Source organism: Pristiophorus japonicus, chromosome 7 (assembly GCF_044704955.1).
Source record: "Pristiophorus japonicus isolate sPriJap1 chromosome 7, sPriJap1.hap1, whole genome shotgun sequence".
Taxonomy (NCBI): Eukaryota; Metazoa; Chordata; class Chondrichthyes; family Pristiophoridae; genus Pristiophorus; species Pristiophorus japonicus.
In genome coordinates this window covers 176,082,446-176,099,171 of record NC_091983.1, presented here as the reverse complement: position 1 = coordinate 176,099,171, position 16,726 = coordinate 176,082,446, and the positions used below count along the sequence as shown (strand labels likewise).

At 41.6% G+C, this 16,726-nt stretch overlaps 1 protein-coding gene across 2 annotated transcripts in view; it reads right to left on the bottom strand.

Moving 5' to 3' along the window:
• Window positions 1–16,726, bottom strand: part of phip (pleckstrin homology domain interacting protein) — a 249,777-nt gene that overhangs the window by 187,327 nt on the left and 45,724 nt on the right. The window lies entirely within an intron of this gene.

The window sequence follows — 16,726 nt, the reverse complement described above, 5'->3', positions numbered from 1 at the left end:
TTTGCCCACAACATCAGAAATTTCAGTACATGGGAATGGAATTCTCTTACACTTCTTTTATCCAAAGTGAGGTTAAAGAATACCAGGTTAGGTGCAATGCAACAATTTGCCTTTATATATAGCACCTTTAATGTAGTACAACCATATGCAGAAGAAACCTCACACTTCTCTGCTTCAATAGTTTGTTTTTCAAACCCCAATCTCAGAAGCCATCAGTTGCACTGATTTTTTCCATTTCCATTTCTTGTACCAACCATTCTTGTGCTTTGAATGAGATTGTAAATCTTTGTCAAATGATGTTGTCCACTATAGGCCTGTACACACTAGGAACTCTCCCCAAATGCATGTCACATCAACCAACGTAAGCAATTAACTGGGGGAGCTTTCGTTCCATAGTTTGGGCCGGACTGAAACTTAGGTACTGGGATGAAAGGGCAGTCTGTTTACACAGTATGCTGCCCATTGTTTGTCAAGCACAGTTTCGAAGTGTTTAACGGTTTTTAAATCCTGTTTAACAGAATCTCTCACAGCTGTGTACGAATAATTGGTGCAAACGTCACGGACAATTCCTGGATGGGGGCCGAGAATGAAGATGGGGACATAGGCTATGCTAAAAACTTTTGGGGGGAGGAAGAGAAACATGTCTTCCTCATTCCTCTCCTCATTGGTTGCATGTGTGTTGTGATATAATATATATATACATTTTAAAGTATTATTCATTGCTTTATCAGCAGAGCATAAACCAGAATGTACTAGAATTAATCTACAGTAAATTAGATATTTATAAAAGGAAGTCCAATGTGAGTTGATCAATGATCAATATGATCCTGCTATGGGGCAGAAGGAGAACTGCAGGAGCAGCGATGGTTATTCGATTGTTATTCTAGGTATCAAATGCAATATATTAGATGGCCCACTAGGTGCAGCAGTGGAGCATTAGACTCTTGCTCCACGCTTCTGTATGTGAACCCTAGGCTCAACTGTCATTCAAATGTAATTATTCTCACTACCACCTTTTGTTTTCCCCTTGGCTGAGCTGCCAAATGAAGTATTTCATGCTGTAGCAAAAAGATCTCCATCTTTGATGCACAAGAAGCTAGTAAGACCAGTCCACCCCACAGAAACAGTCATCACGTTGAATTGCTCCTGGAAGGACGATGATAGCAGCCACATGGAAATCCGCAGCCCAGACAATTCTGCTTCCCCAGCTGAAGGGGCAAACGCAGTACTCTGAGGCAGTGCACATCTAACAGATTATTCGTACGGTGTAAGTCTACAGTGAAACGTTTGGAAATACCAACTCATTTTGTTTCATGTAGTTGATATCCTGATTGTGGACAAGGTGGACCGTTTGGTTGGGGGGGCGGGGAAGAATGAAAGGAATTGGGCTGTTTTGAGAGTTCAGCAGGCACAGGAAAAGGGTGCAGATTGGGAGCAATGTGAGTACAGCAGTTCTAGTGGGACAATGCAGACAAGTGTTCAAAGCTCAGGCTGTGCCCCGAATTGCATGTGAGCACAGCTACTCTAGCAGGGAAGGTTGCAGGCTGTGCTCTGGGTTACATGTGGCCATGCCGAGTCTGGTTCCAGGTTGGCTCTGACAGCTGGATATGCAGGTTGGGGGCCAAGGCTTCGGCCGAGGTCAGGTCACTGCCAGAGGAGTGCGGGCTAAATCCAGGCCCCAGGTTGAGCTTTTGCAAGTGTGGCTGTGGTTTTGCTGGGAACATGGAGGCAGATTGTGAAGTTGAGCATTACATGTTTGCTGGATGACAGAATCAGCATTAGCAGTGACCAATGAGAAGACAATAAATTAGATAATAATGGTCCCGTGCTTTCCATGGACTAAATTAGATCTGATAAAAAGAGAAGTCGGACAGAAGATTGTTTGAGCAAGTTGGCTTTACTTCTTACCCCCTCCCCTATAACATTGTCCCCTCCCCTGGAGAAATTCATTGGTTCCTTATTGGTCTGCATTTCTACAGATTCAAGAATTGGCAATTTACACGTTATGTATGTTTGAACCTTGACAGTGAATGTCAGCTGGCTATTTGAGCATCACAGCCAAGCTTGCCTCTGCACTTCAATTTAAGAGACTCAGCTCATCTGCTGCAGAAGCCCTCATCCATGCCTCTGTTACTTTTAGACTTGACTATTCCAACGCACTCCTGACTGGCCTCCCACATTCTATCCTACGTAAACTAGAGGTGATCCAAAACTCGTCTGCCTTGTCCTAATTCGCACCAAGTCCCGCTCATCCATCACCCCTGTGCTCGCTGACCGGTTAAGCAACGCCTCAAATTCAAAATTCTTATTTTTGTTTTCAAATCTCTCCATGGCCTCACCTTTCCCTATCACTGTAATCTCCTTCAGCCCCACAACCACGCACACCCACCCCCCCCCCCCACCCCACCCCGCCCCACACATGTCTGCACTCTTCTAATTCTGCCCTCTGGAGCATCCCTGATTATAATCTCTCAATCATTGGTGGCCATGCCTTCTGTTGCCTAGGCCCTAAACTCTGGAATTCCCTGCCTAAACCTCTCTCTCTCTCATTCCTCCTTCAAAACACACCTTAAAATCTACCTCTTTGACCAAGCTTTCGATCACCTGCCCTAATTTCTCCTTATGCAGCTCGGTGCCAAATTTTTTATCTCATAATAGTCTTGCGAAGAGCCATGGGACGTTTCACTGTATTAAAGATGCGATATAAATACAAGTTGTTGTTAATACAGAAAAAAGGCAGAGCAGAGTCATGATGGGCTAAATGGCCTCATTCTGCACTGTATTTGTAATTGCATGAAATACCTAAAATACCTCACCAAAATTCAGGTGTTCTCTTTCAAGAGAGTTCACTAGATAACAATTTGATGCATAAATGCTGGCTGATCTTTCTTCTCTAACCCTGGTAAGTGGACACCAGACACTAAAACATGAACGCTCACTTATAATTAACCACTGACTTTCTAAAACTGAAAAACCAGACATCCTCCCACCACAAAGAAAGTATATATATTTTTAATTTCTGATTCATGGCATTGCAAGATGTTTAAAATATATCACACCATAGATATGATAATTTAATTAATTTTAATTCCACTCATGAAGCCAGCTACATAACTCATGAACTGTACATCGCATAAGCAGAATCAACATGCAATATAGTTTCATTTGAATTTAACATTATTTTTGGATGGTGGGGGTATTTTTGTGGCAATCATGGTCACTGATCCCAGCACTGGAAAATGAATAGCATCTCATTCAGTGCATCCCGTGTCATTATCATGTACTCCCACTCCAGTCATAGCATAGCTTACATGCAGAAGTAATGCTCTCTCTCTAGTCTGTCCCCGAAATATGCCTTGGCCAAACCTCAGAAGAGCAGCTCCTACTCTACCACTTTTCACAGCTATCTTGTGGCATTTGAGTGAGTCTGTCAAATAAGTGCCAAACCCAGGATAATTTTTTTTCCATGCTGGACCTATCCTCTTATCATCATAGTGACGGCTTTCATCCCAGCAGTCTGGCTGGGTCCAGGTCCCAGAAATTAAAGACCCATCCTCCTTTTTTAGTTGTTTCATCACTTCAATTTTGTGCTATAAATACAGAGGGGTGGAGGGACAGGATGGGGGGTACACAAGCAACTGTTACTAGAGTAGAAATAATTTGTATGCAAATTTAATATGTGCAATTGGTTTAAAAAATTGTGAACTTAGATACAACAGGCATTTGGATAACAATATATAAAATATGTTGTTACGCTTTGCTGTGACATGAAACAGAGTACTTTATCAGGGAGGCTTTGAGGGTGTCCTTGTAACGTTTCCTCTGCCCACCTTTGGCTTGTTTGCCGTGAAGGAGTTCAGAGTAGAGCGCTTGCTTTGGGAGTTTCATGTCTGACATGCGGACAATGTAGCCTGATAAATGTGGAGCTGATCAAGTGTGGTCAGTGCTTCAATGCTGGGGATGTTGGCCTGGTCGAGGACATTAACGTTGGTGCGTCTGTCCTCCCTGGGGTTTTGTAGGATCTTGCGGAGACATTGTTGGTGGTATTTCTCCAGCGACTTGAGATGCCTACTGTACATGGTCCATGTCTCTGAGCCATACAGGAGGGCGGGTATCACTACAGCCCTGTAGACCATGAGCTTGGTGGCAGTTTTGAGGGCCTGGTCTTCACTCTTTTCCTCAGGCGGCCGAAGGCTGCACTGGCACACTGGAGGCAGTGTTGAATCTCATCGTCAATGTCTGCTCTTGTTGATAAGAGGCTCCCAAGGTATGGGAAATAGTCCACGTTGTCCAGGGTCGCGCCATGGATCTTGATGACTGTGCTGTGCGGCGAGGACAGGCTGGTGGAGGACCTTTGTTTTACAGATGTTTAGCGTAAGGCCCATGCTTTCGTATGCCTCAGTAAATACGTTGACTATGACTTGAGAGTTCAGCCTCTACATGTACACAGAAGCACTAAATGTACCTTCTGCAGCAGAATGCTGAGCTAGCTTCGAAAGCTGTTCCAGCTCCAGGGAAAAGGCTGAGCAATGGCAGAGGTTGGGACTGCCAAGCTAAGTGCCACGAGTTTCTGTGCCAGCTGCAGAATGGTGGCTCCATTTGGAAAAAGAAGACCCCGGGTAAGGAAACTTTTATAACCCATGTATAAAGGGGAGATTTTTTTTTAAAATGTGAGTAGCTGGTACTCTGGAATCTGCCTCAGTCACACTGCAGGCTGTATTCCACAGCAGCAACAGCAATGGAAAAACTGTGACTTTCATTTTTTGGCCGTCAACCTCTTCCAAGCAGATTCGGTCGACTCATCCGCAGCTGCTATTTATATTTGCTGCCTACAGCACTGCTGCCTCTGCAACAGCCTTAGAAAACCTTCTTCGAGATGGTTCTCCACTCCTGCAGTGGCAGCTGCACTGCTTCATTTACATTAGAGCCGTAAAATTCAGGCCTGTAACATAAAGGGAGCATAAGAGAAGCCATTACAGAATCTCGCCTTGGACTATTCCTTTAAATATCCTACTCACGCAATCTTGATGACCCAATTCATAAAACAGTAGTATTTGGAGCCAGAGAAACGACATGGCACGTAAATGGAATAATAAATGCATAGAGATACTCTCCAATAATTTCGTACAGTGGTAATGTCCTCCAGTACTTGCAAAAAAAAAACCGCAGTGCGATTGCTTCAAAAAAAATCTTTAATTTAAATATATTTATTTCCGAAAAATAACATTTTGGGATACAGTGCATGAGCAATTTAAGATGTGACATAAGAAATAGGAGCAAGAGTAGGTCATTTGGTCCCTCGAGCCTATTCCACCATTTAATAAGATCATGGCTGATCTGATCTTGGGCTCAGCTCCACTTCCCTGCCCGCTCCCTATAACCCTTCACTCTCTTATCGTTCAAAAATCTGTCTACCTCCGCCTTAAATATATTCAATGACCCAGCCTCCACAGCTCTCTGGGGCAGAGAATTCCACAGATTTACAAACCTCAGAGAAGAAATTCCTCCTCATCTCAGTTTTAAATGGGCGACCCCTTATTCTGAAACTATGCCCCCTAGTTCTAGATTCCCCCATGAGTGGAAACATCCTCTCTGCATCTACCTTATCGAGTACCCTTCAGTATCTTACATGTTTCAATAAGATCACCTCTCATTCTTCTAAACTCCAATAAGTATAGGCCCAAACTGCTCAAGCTTTCTTCATAAGTCAACCCCTTCATCTCAGGAATCAACCTAGTGAACCTTCTCTGTGGCAAGTGTAGCGTGCTTGGGAGGAGCAAGTGACTTTGGACCTATCGCTCCCAAAGCTCTCCACCACTGGGGTTTTCTTGTCATTTCTCGGTCTGTTGTAGTATAATTGAGAGAGATGGATTCCTGTGATCCAGCATCACTGTATTATGTGACTGGCAGGATGGTAGAAGGAGAACTAGATGAACGCTGGTCTTTTTCCCTTTAGCAATTTCTATGTTCCTCTGTATCAGTCGGCTGGTTTCTCGATTGTGTTGCCTCAGTGTCACCATGGCTCACATACAGAAACATGACATTTCATCAATGACCTGTTGATTTTACCCCCAAAACACAAATATACAGATTGAGATACCAAACTGAAAAGCAATATTCTGCAACTCCTGTCTGAAACTATCCGAATACTAATTTCAAGAGATATCTATAATTGAGATTATACTATATCGAACCGTTTCAAATCAAAGTGGTTTTGTAGGCACCAGCTCCAAATATTTTGGAATTTTCCCCTTTTCTACGGTGACTACAGGCCAACCTATGGTACCTCACCCAAGTACCCATTGTTCATGTGTGAGCCTCAACAGTAAACGACAGCAGGCTATTCAACGGTTAGCAATATCTTGCCGGGCCTGACCCTGTCATCACCAGAAATTCATAGATGTACTTTTCCAGTAGCCATTACTAGAAAGTAATCAAAAGTGAAAACCCGGGCCAATTCTCTCTGCCTAAACCAAGGGTGCCGAGGACAACCGTAGCTTCCTTATCGCCACCCAAGTTAACTCAGCACAAACTGGCGATTGAAGCTAGGATATTCCTGGTCTGTATTGATCAACTACTCCCTAGTTCAACTTGCAGAGCAATTGGGGGGGCAGGTGAGGGATGGGGAAGTGTTCTGCTGGCAGTGTCAGTGCTGTCAAAATGCAGTACAAATACAGCTTTAGGGATGCTTCCATTTACAAATAAAATTTCGAATCGAGAATTATTACATTGACTCCAGAAAACGTTCATGTACCATTGTTAAAATAATTTTATTTTAAAACTGTTAAAACAAAGGACACAAGATTTTCATATACACACATTAATGTATTAATTTACTGATATATCACAATGCAATTTCATCCCAAAAGTCTGAAGCAAGTTATGAAGTACTCAAACACCCATGTGCAATCACATATGTGTCATGTCTAAAATATAAAAATATCTAATTTACCACCAGCAAAAATATACAGCATACATTTAATACTCCCCTTTGGGTCACATCTCTAAGACAGATTGGAAGCAGTTTTTAAAAAACTAAGAATTAAATTCATAAATCCATCTCGGAACTTATCACAGTGTACACATTTGATGAACACTCCCAACAACATTCAGAATCCACCATTAGAAATTTAAAGGCACTACATCATGTTGGATTTATACCTCAGGGTGGTTTCAACAAAATTATGAACACAAGAGCATAAAAAATAGGAGCAGGCCTTTCGGCCCTTCGTGCCTGCTCTACTATTCAATAAGATCACGGCCGACCTTCTACCTCAAAACCGTCTTCCAGCTTAATTCCCATATCCTTTGATTCCCAACATGGTTATTCACTGGAGGAGATGAAGGTGAATTGGCCACTGGCATACATGCACAATGTGGAGTTGTTGATTTATTTTGATCACATTTTTTTTTTTTTTAAGCACAATTTTAAAATGGTCAGAAGCAAAGTTGACTGAACCCAAAGATGACCATGTTTGTTTCCACCACTTCAAATTAAATTATTTGTAACCCTCTGGCATTATACCTTATACTGCAGCAAAGGCTGCATCCATTCTACACATTATCGATGTAACCAGAATGCATATTCCAAATTCGATAAATATACAATAGTTATTGTGGCAAAAGCATTTGCTTTATTTATGGTGATTTTGCTCTAAGTTATCACTATGTAAAAATCAAAAGATACCAGCCAAGGATCCAACAAGCTGCAAATCAGTGAATGAATCAGCCTCAATTTTTAAGCAAAAAAAGAGAGTGGGCTAGAAATTGATCAGCCTACCGATGAGTTTTTCGGCAGTATTTCCTCACTTTGGGCTGAAAACGGATCAGTGAGAAATTAATTGCAGTCTTCCCCCGGCGGCTTTTAAATACAGCTCCCGCACAAGAGATTGGTGTACAAAATCAAAGCACATGGTATTAGGGGTAATGTACTGACGTGGATAGAGAACTGGTTGGCAGACGGGAAGCAGAGAGTCGGGATAAACAGTTCCTTTTCAGAATGGCTGGCAGTGACTAGTGGAGTGCCGCAGGGCTCAGTGCTGGGAACCCAGCTCTTTACAATATACATTAATGATTTAGATGAAGGAATTGAGTGTAATATCTCCAAGTTTGCGGATGACACTAAACTGGGTGGCGGTGTGAGCTGTGAGGAGGATGCTAAGAGGCTGCAGGGTGACTTGGACAGGTTAGGTGAGTGGGCAAATGCATGGCAGATGCAGTATAATGTGGATAACTGTGAGGTTATCCATTTTGGGGGCAAAAACAGGAAGATAGATTATCTGAATGGCGGCAGATTAGGAAAAGGGGAGATGCAATGAGACCTGGGTGTCATGGTTCATCAGTCACTGAAAGTGGGCATGCAGGTACAGCAGGCGGTGAAGAAGGCAAATGGTATGTTGGCCTTCATAGCTAGGGGATTTGAGTATAGGAGCAGGGAGGTCTTACTGCAGTTGTACAGGGCCTTGGTGAGGCCTCACCTGGAATATTGTGTTCAGTTTTGGTCTGCTAATCTGAGGAAGGACGTTCTTGCTATTGAGGGAGTGCAGCGAAGGTTCACCAGACTGATTCCAGAGATGGCTGGACTGACATGAGGAGAGACTGGATCAACTGGGCCTTTATTCACTGGAGTTTCGAAGGATGAGACGGGATCTCATAGAAACATATAAGATTCTGACGGGACTGGACAGGTTAGATGCGGGAAGAATGTTCCCGATGTTGGGGAAGTCCAGAACCAGGGGACATAGTCTTAGGATAAGGGGTAGGCCATTTAGGACTGAGATGAGGAGAAACTTCTTCACTCAGAGTTGTTAACCTATGGAATTCCCTGCCGCAGAGAGTTGTTGATGCCAGTTCATTGGATAGATTCAAGAGGGAGTTAGATATGGCCCTTACGGCTAAGGGGATCAAAGGGTATGGAGAGAAAGCAGGAAAGGGGTACTGAGGGAATGATCAGCCATGATCTTATTAAATGGCGGTGCAGGCTCGAAGGGCCGAATGGCCTACTCCTGCACCTATTTTCTGTGTTTCTATGTTTCTATAAGCTCAACCTTCTTTCTGGTTTAATATACAGATGCAAACCTATCTTTTCCCTCCTTTATCACTAAAGGAAAAAGATGATTGACATATACTCATTTGGCCTCATACTCTCCGTTTCTTTTTTTGCCAACATTAGCATAAAGAAAATATACTCCAAAGGGAAACTCTCTTTTTTTAATAAAATTTATTCTTGGCATATGGGCGTCACTGGCAATGCCAAGATTTATTGCCCTCGAGCTGGTGATGTGCCTTCTTCTTGAACTGCTGCAGTCCATGTGGTGAAGGTACTCCCACAGTGATGATGGGTAGGGAGTTCCAGGATTTTGAATCAGCGATGTGGATGGAATGGTGATATATGCCCAGAAGTCGGGAGGGTGAGCCACTCGCCGCAGAATACTCAGCCTCTGACCTGCTCTAGTAGCCACAGCATTTCTGTCTTTTGCATTAGCGTGCTGGGCTCCACCATCATTGAGCATGGGGGTGATCATGGAGCCTCCTCTTCCCATTAGTTGCTTAATTGTCCACCACCATTCACGACTGGATATGGCAGGACTGCAGAGCTTTGGCCTGATCCATTTGTTGTGGGATCACTTAGCTCTCTCGATAGCCGGTTGCTACCACTGTTTAGCATACATGTAATCCTGGTTGGCACTTCATTTTCCAGGTACATCTGGTGCGTCTTGGCATACTATTCTACGAACCTCATTTAATCAGGGTTGGTCATCTGGCTTGATGGTGATGGAGGAGTGAGGATTATAATGAGCCATGAGTTTGTAGATTGTGGTGGAATACAATTCTGCTGTTCCTGATGACCCACAGTGCCTTATTCATGACCAGTTTTGAACAGGTAGACGTGTTCTTAAGCTATCCCACTGTGTTGTGCCACACAACATGATGTGAAGTCGGGACTTGATGGTCACTCCTACCAATACGGGCAGATACATCTGCAACATGTAGATTGGCGAAGACATGGTCAAGTAGGTTATTCTTGTGTTCTCTCACCATCTGTCGCAAGCCCAGTCTGACGGCTATGTACTTCAAGATTCAGCCAGCTCGGTCAGTGGTATTACGGAGACATTCTTGGTGATGGACTTTGAAGTCCCTCACCCAGAGTACATTCTGTGCCCTTGCTAGCCTCAGTGCTTCCTCCAAGTGATGTTCAACATGGAAGGGTCCTGATTCATTAACTGAGGGAGGGCGGTACATGGTAATCAGCAGGAGGTTTCCTCACCTCCGTTTGACCTGAAGCCATGAAAGTTCATGCGGGTCCAGAGTCAATGTTGCAGACTCCCAGGGGCGCTCCCACCCAACTGTCTTGCCAATAGGATGGTGACGGAGATTTCTGGGACATTGGCTGATAGGTATGATTCTGTGAGCATGACTAGGTCAGGCTGTTGCTTCACTAGTATGTAGGGCAGCTCTTCCATCTTTGGTACAAGTTCCCAGGTGTTAGTGAGGAGGATGTTGCAGGTTCAGATGGGCTGGGTGTACCTTTGCCGTATCCTAATTCGATACCGAGGTCGTAGCTGAATGTTTCGTCCAGTTTTATTCTTTGCAGCAGTTTTATACAACTGAGTGGCTTGCTAGGCCACTTCAAAGGGGCTGAAGTCACATATAGTAGCAGGTTTCCTTCCCTAAAGCACATTAGTGAAGCAGATGGGTTTTTACAATAATCCGACAGCTTCACGGTCACTTTACTGAAACCAGCTCTTTATTCCAGACTTATTTATTTTAACTGTATTCAAACTGCCATGGTTGGACTTAAAACTCACGCTCTCTGGATTACTAGCCCAGTAACATCACCAATACATTACCACACCCATGATCTGAAAGAGTGGTGGAAGCAGATGCAAAAATAACTTTCAAAAGGGAATTGGATAAATACTTGAAAAGGAAAAAATTGCAGGCCTATGGGGAAAGAGCAGGGGAGTGGGACTAATTGGATAGCTCTTCCAAAGAGCCAGCATGGGCACATTGGGCCAAATGGCCTCCTACTGTGTTGTATCATTCTATGATTCTATGTAGTGCAGCACTTTATTGTTCCACCACTCAACCCCGCCCCCCACCAAACACCAAAATCCTTTAATGAAACTGAAAGTTGTTAGCATGGAGTCAGCTACTTTGACATACATGTACAGAACTGCCCACTCAATCTCTGCTGCAGAGCTGCTCAGGGGTGTAATTTGTGAAACATCCAAGCAAATGAAGTAAGATGCACAATAATTACCAGTGTTATTGAGGTCCCTGGCATGTAATTTAAGAGTACAATTCTGGAACAATTTTATTTGCCATCTCCAACAACTTAGATTTTGGGTTACAGGTTCTTTCTCCATAATTTTGATTGCTGACATTAACTTTAACTGTTACATTCCTGCTGCTGTTTTTGTTACTAAATAAAACCGCTGGACATGAAACAAAACTTAAGCTTTACCCAGAATGCAGGTTAACATATGGGTCAGATTCCTTGAGGTCATACAGGTCACTGTAGAACCATATTCTACTATCATTAACTATTAAGTAAAAGCTAACAAAATCACGACTGTTCCTATTCTTTAGAAAAGACACAAACGCAAAACAATGACATTCAAGATTTTTATGTAGATTTAGTTCTCAAAGTATTAATTTAATACCTGTTATTTTTAACATATAGCATGCATTCTCCCATCAGAACATTTTAGCATAAAACATGCACTTGCATAATGCACACCTGGGTTCTACCTCTTTCTCAATGTAAAATAGAGCATATTAAGCGGTCAAAAATGATAATGCCTATTTAAAATAACCTATTATCGGCATCCTACACAAAAAATAAATGCCGTACTTTATTACAAATTATATTGGTTTAGTCTGAGTCAGACCCTACTGATGCATTGTTTGATGATTACCCTAAAATAATTGGGCCGTAAATTGTGGCCTCTCTGGTTGCTTACGATGTGCGCACACGCCCGAAGAGGCCCCGCAAGTTCCGGGTTTAAGCGCGCAAAGCATTTTGCGCCTAAACCCGGCACTTGCGATCTGTCAAAGTCGTACACATCCCCTGGAGAAGGGCCTTGGCAGGCAGAGATTCGGGCTATTTGCCCAACTCCTGTCGAGCGAATGTCCTTAAAACTCTTACATCTGGTAAAAGCAGGTGTAAGGCCTACTTTTACCAGCGTAAGAGTTTTAAAAGATAGAAAAATTAAATGTTATCACTAATTTTTATATTAAAAACCATGTCCATTAAGGTAAGTTTATTTTAACCTTATTAAAACATATTTTTAAAAATTCCAAAAAAATAATGTTTTTCTAAAACATTTAATTTAATTCAATTTCAATACATTTTAAATATGTGACGTGCTTTTTTATTTATGGATTGTGCTTCTGTGTTTAGGGGGTTATTCTCATTGATAGTAATGGGAGCTCCATATAAACGGAACTCACCATTACTATCAATGAGGATACTCCATGTTCATTGATGGTTCAGGCCCATGTGATCCCAGGATGCGCTTACGCTCCTGGGATGCGTGGACCTCTGCGCTGGGTTGTGCATCTAGGCTTTGGAGCAAAAGGTATTTGTTCCTCCGGGACCACTAAGTACTTTCGTAACAATTTTTTTCGGTCGGAGGCATCTGCCTGCAATCTTTGGCCCTTTGTATTTATTTTTCTCAGTAATTTTGCTTCTTCCTGCTTCTCTTAGGTTTTATGGATACCTCCTCTAGTGCCTCCCTCATGTGTCCCGATCATTATGTGACAGCCTACTCAATCACAAGGAGTGGCACAGCTAAACCGATATCACCCTTATGCGATGTCCATACAAGTGTATGTCCAGCAGAGGGTGTTAGCAGATCAAAAGTAGGATCCCTGACTGATTTTCCACTCTTAACTTAGGAGTGCTGAAGCCAAATGTAGTGTCACCAACACCACCCAGAGTGAGATCAGATAACTCAGCACAGGTCTGTAACAGATCCTCCTAGTCTGCATGGTTCAGCAAGTCACTGCCTCAATCAGCTGAACCACCAGGGGAGCTCTAGACTTTACTAGCTAATCTGTGTACTAGCTAATCCACCAGGTCTTGCTGTTGAATAAGTTCCAATTGGACAGTAACATATTGTATAGAGCAGGTTAAATCAACTAACTATCTTCATCAGTAAATTAAATATAGTCTTATTTCATGCCCTGCAAATGCTCCCATATTTATTGGAGCTACTATGAAACTTTTACCAGTACTCAGTGTCCTCCATCTACATTCAATCTTAGCTCTCTGAGAATCACGTGGAGAAGGGGGAAGGGGGAAGGGAAAAGAAAAAACAAATCATACTTGAGCGATAGCCAATTCTACATCAACAATACACTACCCAGTTTGCCATCTGAAAGTGCAGCAACCACCCACAGTGAAGATTCACTAGAACAAACGCTCATAGTTACATAGAAAGTATCCAATGAAAATAAAATCAAATTCTTAAACAAAAACAGCATAATTGAAAGGATTATATTCCACTTCAGCATCAATATGTTGTGGAGGTTATTCAGTCACGGCGTAGCACCTATTTGCAGCGGTTAGTAAGAATAGTTCTGCTGCAAGCAATTGACCTTCAAGCAGCACATCACCTGTGGCTCTACCTACAACTCTAAAGCTTGTCCCTTACTAGAATCTTCAATCTCTGACAGTCTGAAACATTAATCCAGCAGACAATCTGAAACTTAAGAGCACTATTAGTCTCCTCGTCAGCAAATGTTAAATTCCAGTGAATGTCACTTTTTTTAAAGCATGTCTGTGTATCAGCAAAATGTCAAGCATTTTCTCAAGAAAACCTTGAAGGCTTTACAGGCTCAATAAAATCTGGGGGGGAAAATGGTTTGAATAAATCTTAGAATCTACAGACTCCTGGGTAGTTCTTGATATTTTGCTGATTTCATCATACAGAGAACAGTATTCTCTGTGCACTTGTGCAATTGATTTCACCTTCAAACAGGATAACAATTTTGCCCATAGATCAAAAGTATCTTTCAAATGATAGAATAGTCCACAAAACATCTATTTATAATCTAGTTAGTATATTCTAATTCATCACATCTTTACGAACAGATGAATAAAACTATAATTTTTCAAAATAATAATTTGTCACAAAGAACATGCTACAAGCTTCAATGAGAGATTTGATATGCAAAGAATTGATCATCTGTTTAGCAGAGAATCAAGTATTCAGCTGGTTTCCAAAATCACACACTGATGACATTTTTTTTAAAAGTATTTTATAATTGTAAAAATGAGCAAAGTGGCAACAAGAGATATCCTGAGGTTCTTTTTGTAACTGTTGTTTATTTTGGGTTTTGTTTAGAAATGATAGGAAAATAGCAACATGACTAGAAATACAATTATGTCACTTTCTATTCTCCAGCAGTACTCAGCATTTTATAAATCACCGTCATTTCAAATCCATTCAAGCCATAAAATACAAACATGACAATTTTAATTATGTGTCACCTGCAAAAAACTGCATGCCCACATTGACTCCTCCAAAAAGGGATACGATAAAGGAAAATTGAGAAAACAAGTTCTAAAAAATGGAGAGGAAATTGGTATTTGATGAGGATCTGCGAAGCTTTCCTCCTGTTATTGTGTTTTACTTTGTTCAATTTTGACAAGAGTGAGAACAGGATCTGCTGGCAAAGCCCAGCTCCTATGCTGGAAGTGACAAAAAGATACACACACCATCTGGATACAACCTTGCTGTCCTTCCGTACCAAGTCTTGGTCAGAAAGCTATCCAAGAAAAACAATAAAACCTCACTATATTATTTTCAGATTAAACTGATATTTTTTGTGCAAGTTAGACAGGAACATTTGTTATTTTCTGGAATAAAGTACATATTACATAGCACCTGAGCACATATTTGCGGAATCCATTTTTATCCAATTTGTTTTTTTTAATAAAAACACATTTGTGTTAATCTAAATATGTGGACTGGAAAATGTTTTCCATGCACAAAATACATGACATAGCCCGGAACCTTATGTTAATGCAGCTACCCTAATTGCTACCACCATGAAAATCACAGAAATTACAACACGGTTATTTGGTCAATTGCACCTGTGTGTGTGCCATTTCTTCAACTAAACTCTAGTCTAATCCTTTTATACTCTTCCTTTTTAAATGCTTAGAAACTTCATAACTTTTTTTCATGGATTATTTGTTATATAAACATTTGAGAAAGGTGTTTTTTAATGTATTTAAAACTGTCTAACCACTGTAGATTTCCACTACAGAATGAGTCTAAACCACATCCAGATGAAATTTTCTTTCCTCAAGCCCATCAAATATATGCAAAACCCATCACAACTTAAAATGAAAATTTTCCATTTGCATCCTAGTTTCCTTTTGACAATCATTGCGAAAGCAAAAGAAGCAATGCAAAATCTTCCTCGCACAGAAGGAAGCAAAAAAACTCCAACAAGCAGCTGGCAACTTTATTTAGAGCCACAAAAGCAGTGTATCTGAAAGCAGTGACGCAGACTGATTTGATTCTAAATCCTCACAGGAATTTCATAAATATTTTGTTTTATAAACACAAGAAATGACAGCTATGGGTTATCATAACCAGTGATTTGTATTTTTATATCGAGCAGAATAACAAGGTGCATCATTGTTATCTGTTTAAGAACACATGCTAATATTCTTACTTTCTGTAGCCTAATCCTAATTTCTCTAAAGTACTGAATAGTTTTTACTTAATAATTAATTTTTTTTAAGCACATCATGGAGCACAACTGCCATTCCCAAATAAAAAAAAACAACTTACATTTCTATAGTGAACCTCATGTAGTCAGATCTCAGAACACTTTACAGGGTAAAGGACACCAAGCAAGAGGGAAGAGAGGGGTTTAGGAGCAGCTGAAAACAGAAAAGGAAAGGGTATTTTGGAGGCTACTGAAAAGGGGAATTCTAGAAGATGGGGAAGTAGTGGCTAAAGGAGCATCTACTGATGGATGAGCAGTAGGGGAATGAGAAGTAGGTGAATGATATAGAAGTGCAGGGTACATCAAGGGTCATTCCAGTGGGAGGGACGAGACCATGGAGAGATTTGATGGACCATGGAGATTTAAAGACAACAACCTTAAAGTTAATTTTCTGGAGCCCACATAGCCAGCAGAGGTTTGGGTGATGTGGCTAGAACTCCAAGCATAGTTGAGAAAATGGGGTGTAGTGATTTGGATAATGTGTAGTTTACAGAGGTTGGAACAAGGGAAGACAACAAGGAGAGTCATTTGGTGATAAAGGCATGGTTTAGCATTTCACCGGGAGGGGGGGGGGGAAGAGAGAGTTCGGGACAGAGGAAGGCAAAGCTTTGGAGGTGAGAGAAAGCAGTTTTAACAATGGGTCAGATGTGGGAGGGAAAGTAGAGATCAGGACCAAGCAGTACGTCAAGATTCTACAGCTTTGGCCTTAACCAGAGTTGGCAGCTGGGGAGATGGAATCCAGAAATGGAGGTGGGCAATGTTTCAGGAAACCAAAGAGAATGACTTCGGTTTTGCCAGTATTCAGCTGGATGAAATCATCATGAAGAATCCAAAATTAACAGAACAATGGCCACAGGTCAGGCGGGAGATCAGGAGCCAGAAGGACAAAAGTACAAGTGGGGAGAGCTGGAAATCAAAATTTGAAACCACAGCATTTTTTTTTAATAAGGCACTTATTTTTAAAGACTGAATA